We start from the raw sequence: 7,500 nt of genomic DNA on the forward strand, positions 1-7,500 counted from the left end.
CTTTGTCTGTTTTGTCTGTCGCTCTGTCTCTGTATGTCTTCACTGTATCCTGCGTCTTTCTCAGTCTGTGTCTTTGTCTGTTTTGTCTGTCGCTCTGTCTCTGTCTTCACTGTGTTCTGCGTCTTTCTCAGTCTGTGTCTTTGTCTGTTTTGTCTGTCGCTCTGTCTCTGTCTTCACTGTGTTCTGCGTCTTTCTCTGTCTGTGTCTTTGTCTGTTTTGTCTGTCGCTCTGTCTCTGTCTTCACTGTATCCTGCGTCTTTCTCAGTCTGTGTCTTTGTCTGTTTTGTCTGTCGCTCTGTCTCTGTATGTCTTCACTGTATCCTGCGTCTTTCTCAGTCTGTGTCTTTGTCTGTTTTGTCTGTCGCTCTGTCTCTGTATGTCTTCACTGTGTTCTGCGTCTTTCTCAGTCTGTGTCTGGTTTGTCTGTCGCTCTGTCTCTGTATGTCTTCACTGTATCCTGCGTCTTTCTCAGTCTGTGTCTGTTTTGTCTGTCGCTCTGTCTCTGTATGTCTTCACTGTATCCTGCGTCTTTCTCAGTCTGTGTCTGTTTTGTCTGTCGCTCTGTCTCTGTCTGTCTTCACTGTATCCTGCGTCTTTCTCTGTCTGTGTCTTTGTCTGGTTTGTCTGTCGCTCTGTCTCTGTATGTCTTCACTGTATCCTGCGTCTTTCTCAGTCTGTGTCTTTGTCTGTTTTGTCTGTCGCTCTGTCTCTGTATGTCTTCACTGTGTTCTGCGTCTTTCTCAGTCTGTGTCTTTGTCTGTTTTGTCTGTCGCTCTGTCTCTGTCTTCACTGTGTCCTGCGTCTTTCTCAGTCTGTGTCTGTGTCTGTTTTGTCTGTCGCTCTGTCTCTGTCTGTCTTCACTGTATCCTGCGTCTTTCTCAGTCTGTGTCTTTGTCTGGTTTGTCTGTCGCTCTGTCTCTGTCTTCACTGTGTTCTGCGTCTTTCTCAGTCTGTGTCTTTGTTTTGTCTGTCGCTCTGTCTCTGTCTTCACTGTGTTCTGCGTCTTTCTCAGTCTGTGTCTGTTTTGTCTGTCGCTCTGTCTCTGTATGTCTTCACTGTGTTCTGCGTCTTTCTCAGTCTGTGTCTGTTTTGTCTGTCGCTCTGTCTCTGTCTTCACTGTGTTCTGCGTCTTTCTCTGTCTGTGTCTTTGTTTTGTTTTGTCTGTCGCTCTGTCTCTGTCTTCACTGTGTTCTGCGTCTTTCTCTGTCTGTGTCTTTGTCTGGTTTGTCTGTCGCTCTGTCTCTGTCTTCACTGTGTTCTGCGTCTTTCTCTGTCTGTGTCTTTGTCTGTTTTGTCTGTCGCTCTGTCTCTGTATGTCTTCACTGTGTTCTGCGTCTTTCTCAGTCTGTGTCTTTGTCTGTTTTGTCTGTCGCTCTGTCTCTGTCTGTCTTCACTGTGTCCTGCGTCTTTCTCAGTCTGTGTCTTTGTCTGTTTTGTCTGTCGCTCTGTCTCTGTATGTCTTCACTGTGTTCTGCGTCTTTCTCAGTCTGTGTCTGTTTTGTCTGTCGCTCTGTCTCTGTATGTCTTCACTGTATCCTGCGTCTTTCTCAGTCTGTGTCTTTGTCCAATCGTCTGTCTCCACCCCTTCTTTCTCGATGTGTGTGTGTGTGTGTGTGTGTGTATGTGCGTGGGTGGGTGGGTGGGTGAGGGGGTGCAGAGGGTGTTACAGCTGTCGCTTTCAGTATTCCCCGGAAAAAAACAACAACAACAACAACAAAAAACCCACGACAACCAATTCCAAACCAACGAAAAACACGAACACGCACGCCGTGCATCCCATAAAAAGAAAATGCTGGAAGCGATTTTTCCATCAAGCACACACACACACACAACTCCAACACCCCTTCACCTACCCCCCCCCCCCCCCCCCCCGCCCCCTCCCCACCACAACCCATCATCCACCCTCTCCCCGCCCAAAGCGCACTCACTCACACTGGCTTTCTACACACACACACACACACACACACACACACACACATACAGAGCAGTTAAAATACGTGGACTGTCTCGCATCATCAGTGCATGTGCAATGTGTCCACAAGCGCGCGCATGCATCACAGTTGTTTGTCGTCGTCGTCTTATGAGTCAGTGCTTTCCATATGCCGCACGTGTCAGTGTGTGTGTGTGTGTGTGTGTGTGTGTGTGTGTGTGTGTGTGTGTTTACGTGTTTTGTTTATTTATTTATTTATTTATTAGTTTTTCGACTGTTAATGGCCCCCTTGCGGTCGGCTCGACTTTAAAGCAACAAAGAATTCACAGCACCATACTATCAGTACTTGCAACTGCTACCACGAATACGAATACGAATACGAAATTGTTTATTCAGATTTAGGCCTAAGCCCCTTACTGAAGAGGTAAGTCACAATTATATCAATCACACAAACACTTTTCAAAAACACATTGTTTAACATTTACACTTCAGATGCTTGTTGCTGCTACCACACTGTGCGCAGTGAGAAAGCGGACTGTGCAGTGACTTGGTGGGGTAAGTCACCACAGCACGGCTCACACAAGACACTGAGGTCCGGGTTGATGACGATGATGATGATGATGATGATGATGATTTGATATTATTATTGATGATAATGGTAAATCATTGTATCTTTAGGGGCTCGGCCGATGTCGTTTATCAGGATGTGGTGTGGGGGTGGGGTGGGGGCGGGGGGCAAGTTGGTTTGAAACCCCCAGGTCTACATGTATATATATAGTATACCCATGAATGTGTGTGTGGAGAGAGAGAGAGAGAATGCAAATTATTTAATTGCATATAGGCCACAGGCATAATTATAAGAGAGAGAGAGAGAGAATGCGAATTATTTAATTGCATATAGGCCACAAGTATAATTACAATAGGTAGATACAGATAGGTAGGTAGAGAGAGAGAGAGAGAGAGAGAGAGAGAGAGAGAGAGAGAATGCGAATTATTTAATTGCATATAGGTCACAGGCATAATTACAATAGACAGAGAGATAGAGAAAGAGAGACAGAGAACGAACGAACGAATATTTTTTAATGAGAGAAGTGGAATAGGCATGTATATGCTTTTTTTTACATCCAGCCCTCAGGGCAAAGAGAAAAATCAATGAAATCAAAATGTTAACAAGATAACAAAGGGCTATAGAAAAACATACATGACACTCAAATACACTCAATTGCACAGTAAGCATTTACAGGTGCATAATCATGATACCTGCATACCAGAGAGAGAGAGAGAGACTGAGATGGTTTATTCACTTAAGGCCATTGCCCCCCATATGAATGAAGGGCGATAATACAATATGCAGATGTCACCATAACCATCAGGAAACATTCACCATTTTCACAATTTGTTAAAGAAATCATGACAATACCGTTTCCCTTAACTTAGTTAGAAGCTCTGTGTAAATACAATGCGAGATTACGTATATGAGAGAGAGAGAGAGAGAGAGAGAGAGAGAGAGAGAGAGAGAGAGAATACGGGGAGAAACAACAACAACAACAACAGCAGGACTGCGCAATGACTTGGTAAGTCACCGGCACAGCTCACAAGACAGTGAGATCCGGGTCGACGATGATAATGATAATAATACCAATGATGATGAATTATCATGACAAATCATTGTATCTTTAGGGGCACGGCGCGGCTGATGTTGTTTATCAGGATTGTGGTGGGTTGGGGGGGTGGGGGGGGGGGGAGGGAGTTGGTTTGAAAGTAGGTCAACATGTATTTGATGTGTACACAGGTTGTTTTTCGGGACTCTCTCTCTGTCTCTCTCTATCTGTCTGTCTCTATCTGTGTGTGTGTGTGTGTGTGTGGAGGGGATGGGGATGGTTGACCACTGTCACTTGCACACATGTTCCACATGTCTCCGTATATTAATATATATATATATATATATATATATATATATATATATATATATATATTAATATACGGAGATATATATATATATATATCTGTCATTGTCTCCTGCTGTGCGTCTCTCTCTTTTTTTATATTCTCTCTCTTTCTCTCTCTCCGTCTCTGTATGTCTGTCTGTCTCTCCTTCGGTCTGTCTCTCTCTCTCTCTCTCTCTCTCTGTGTATTTATCTCTGTCTGTCTCTCTCTCTCTCTCTCTCTCTGTCTCTCCCTCTCTCTTTCTCTGTCTCTCTGTCAGTTTGTCTGCCTGTGTCTTCCCTCCCCCCCCCTCTCTCTCTCTCCATCCCTCCCTCGCCCCCCACCCCCTCGCCCTCTCTCTCTCTCTCTCCCTCCACGTCGGTCGGTCGGTCTGTCTCTCTTTTTCGATCTTTATATCTCTGTCTCTCTGTCTCACTTTCTCTCTCTCTCTCTCTCTCTCTCTCTCTCTCTCTCTCTCTCTCTCTCACTTTCTGTGTGTGTGTGTGTGTGTGTCTCTCTCTCTACGTGCGTGTATGCATGTATGACTATAAATAGATACACGCGCGTGTCCAGTCCCACGTACCAAGGCCACCGCTATCAGTTCCAACCAAGAAAAAACACTGCAGACACTGACAACGCGAACAACAGGATTGTGCTCGTGCACTACCACTTGTATTTTTGCTCCAGTCAGAGACACCAAAATGGATCACACAGTCTCCACACACACACACACACACACACACACACAACAAGAATTTCGAAAAAAAAACAACACGAAAATCGGAAAATCCCGGAAAGACCTCATCTTTACGTATCACGTTATTATAGACAGCATTGTCATCAGTGACTCGACCGATGGAATCTGTCACGAGTAACCGATATAGGTAGGTAGAATTGAAGATAGTGTGTGTGTGTGTGTGTGTGTGTGTGTGTGTTGTGTGTGTGTGTGTGTGTGGTTTTGCTTGTGTGTGTACGTATGTGTACATGCTTGTGTCGAGAGAGACAGACAGACAGTCAGACAGACAGACAAACAAATAGACAGACGAAAGGAAGGAAAACATTTTTTTTTTTTCTAAGCAGAAGAAAAGGTAAGGAAAGGAAGAAAAACAAAGCAAAACAAACAAACAAACAAACAAACAATGAAACGAAAGAAAAAAAAAAAAAGATAACTGATAGCATGAAAGATTTTGTGACGCTCAACCATACTGGTCCCCACTCTCCATAGACTGCCACCTCCATGAGTGCTTCTTTCTTTCTTTCCTTCCTTCTCTCTCTCTCTCCCTTCTCTCTCTCTCCCTGCTCTCTCTCTGTGTCTCTCTCTCTTCCCTCCTTCCTTCTTTTCAGCCTTTCTTCCTTGCTTCTTTTCTTTCATTCATTCTTTCATCCTTTCTTTCTCTCTTCCTTCTTTCTTTCCCGCCTTGTTTCCTTTCTTTCCTTTCTTTCATTCATTCATTTCTTTCTCTCTTCCTTCCTTCCATCCTTGCTTCCTGCCTTGCTTCTCCTTTCTTTCATTCATTTCATTCATCTTTCTTTCTTTCTTTGTCTATTCCTTCCTTCCTTCCTTTCATCTTTCCTGCCTTTCTTCCTTGCTTCCTTTCTTTCATTCATTCTTTCATCCTTCTTTCTTTCTTTATCTCTTCCTTCCTTCCTTGATTCCTTTCATTCATTCATTTCATCCATTCTTTCTCCCTTTCTTTCCTCCTTTATTCTTTCCTTCCTTTTTTCACTCTTCCTTCCTTCCTGCCTTTTCTTTTCATTCATTCATTCATTCCATGTCATTCCTTTCCCTCTTTCACCCTTTTCTTTTTTCCTTCCTTCCTTCTTTCCTTCCTGCCTTCCTTCCTTGCTTCCTTTCTTTCATTCATTCATTTCATTCATTCTTTCATCCTTCCTTCGTTCTTTCTTTCTCTTCCTTCCTTTCTTCCTACTGGCACCCAAAATAATTATGGAATATTTCTGACTGTAGATCATCTAGATCTATCTATGAATCATAAGCAGCGACCTGTTGCATGTGGTGTATTTTTTGTACTTGGAATTGATCTACATGTGGAGACAAACGTAGTTTGCATGACTTGGTCGGGTCAGAGTTATTTTTGTCTTCGTTGTAAACAGGTATGTGTGGTGGGGAAGGGGGGGGGGGGAGTGTGTGTGTGTGTATTGTGTTCTTGAGAGGCATGTGGCTGTGTTCTGACTAGACTTTTTTTTTCTGTAAATAGAAGTTTTCAAGTAGGGCTATTTGTTTCTGGAAATCCCGTCGTTCAGCGTGTATTTTGTGTGTGTCTGTGTGCCACCTGCACTCTCTCTCTCTCTCTGTCTCTGTTTCTCTCTCTCTCCCAGTCTCCATCTCTCTCTCTTTCTCTATCTCTCTCTCCCCCTGTCTCTCTCTCTTTCTCTTTTCTCTCTTTCTCTTTCTCTCTCTGTCTCTCTCTTTCTTTCTGTCTCTGTCTCTGTCTCTCTCTCTCTCACTCTCCTGTCTCTCTCTCTCTCACCCCCCTCTCTGTCTTTGTGCGTGCGTGCAAGAAAAACGAGGATTTTGCAGTTCTCAGTCTCTCTTCCTCCCTCCCTCCCTCCCCCCTCTCTCTCTCTTACTATCTCTCTCACTCTCCCCCCCACGCCCCCCCCCCCCACACACACACACGCACTCGCTCACATTTTTATTTCTTCCTTTTTTTCTTTCTTTCTTGTTTGGCTTCCGTTCAACAAGTCAGTGACAAGTCAGGCACAGCGAGGCTCACGAAGGACGATACAGAGAGAGAGAGAGAGAGAGAGAGAGGGTGGGGGAGGGAAGGGGAGAGAGAGAGAGAGAGAGAGAGAGAGAGGAGGCAGGGGGGGGAGGGTGGTGGTGGAGGGGTAGACAGTCAAGAGATACAGAGACAAGTAAAGACTGACACACACGACTTGACACAAGACTGCGTACCACCACCACTGCGACAAGACGGGGCGGGCTGTCGTACGTATAGCCAAGCCTGTCTCCGTGTATATATGCACGGCAGCTTGGGCCAACTGAGTGCGATCGAGAGAGAGAGAGACGGAGAAAGAGAGAGAGAGAGAGAGAAGAGGTCTCTTTAGCTTTTACCTCGCTCTCTCTCTCTCTCTCTCTCTCTCTCTCTCTCTCTCTCACACACACACAGCTGGTGTGAAACGCGGAGGAAAAACAAACAAGAAAACCACTTCAACATTCAACATACAACGGGGATTGCCGTGTGTGTGTGTGTGTGTGTTAGTTCGTTTAGTGGGTTTTGGAGGCTTCACAAGTGCGCGTGACTTGGAGCTTGGAGCATGTAGTGTGTGTGAGTGTGTGGGTCTTTTTTCTTTTTTTTTTTTTATATGGTCGGCTACTAAAAAACGAACACACTGGTGTTGTGTTTTTCGGCGGGGGGGGGGGGGGGGATTGACTGACAAGACACAACAGGACAAGATCGCTCGACGTCGGCTGCTGCTGCTGTTGTTGCTGTTGTTGTTATTGGTGGTGGTTGTGGTGTATAGGGTGTTGTTGTGAGAGTTGTGTGAGTGGCAGTAGGTCTCTCTCTACCCTGTGTGTCACGCGCTACAGACGACCTGATATGGATTCCTATCTCTGTGTGTGTGTGTGTGTGTGTGTGTGTGAAGATAGACACGTCGATGTGGATGTATGTGGGCCAGCG

At 45.0% G+C, this 7,500-nt stretch overlaps 1 protein-coding gene across 6 annotated transcripts in view; it reads left to right on the plus strand.

The window, feature by feature from the left end:
* LOC143289898 (ras-specific guanine nucleotide-releasing factor RalGPS2-like) overlaps positions 1 to 7,500 on the plus strand; it is a 272,104-nt gene that overhangs the window by 184,797 nt on the left and 79,807 nt on the right. Inside the window, exon 1 of one of the 6 annotated variants that reach the window (XM_076599126.1) lies at positions 7,337 to 7,500. This exon is cut by the window's right edge and continues 783 nt beyond it. The exons of the other annotated variants lie outside the window; for them this stretch is intronic. The gene's annotated coding sequence lies outside the window, so the exon portion shown is untranslated. Of the gene's footprint in view, positions 1 to 7,336 lie in introns of those variants that run through there. 6 annotated transcript variants of the gene reach the window in all.

The sequence above is a fragment of the Babylonia areolata genome, chromosome 14 (assembly GCF_041734735.1).
Source record: "Babylonia areolata isolate BAREFJ2019XMU chromosome 14, ASM4173473v1, whole genome shotgun sequence".
In the NCBI taxonomy this organism is placed as follows: domain Eukaryota; kingdom Metazoa; phylum Mollusca; class Gastropoda; order Neogastropoda; family Buccinidae; genus Babylonia; species Babylonia areolata.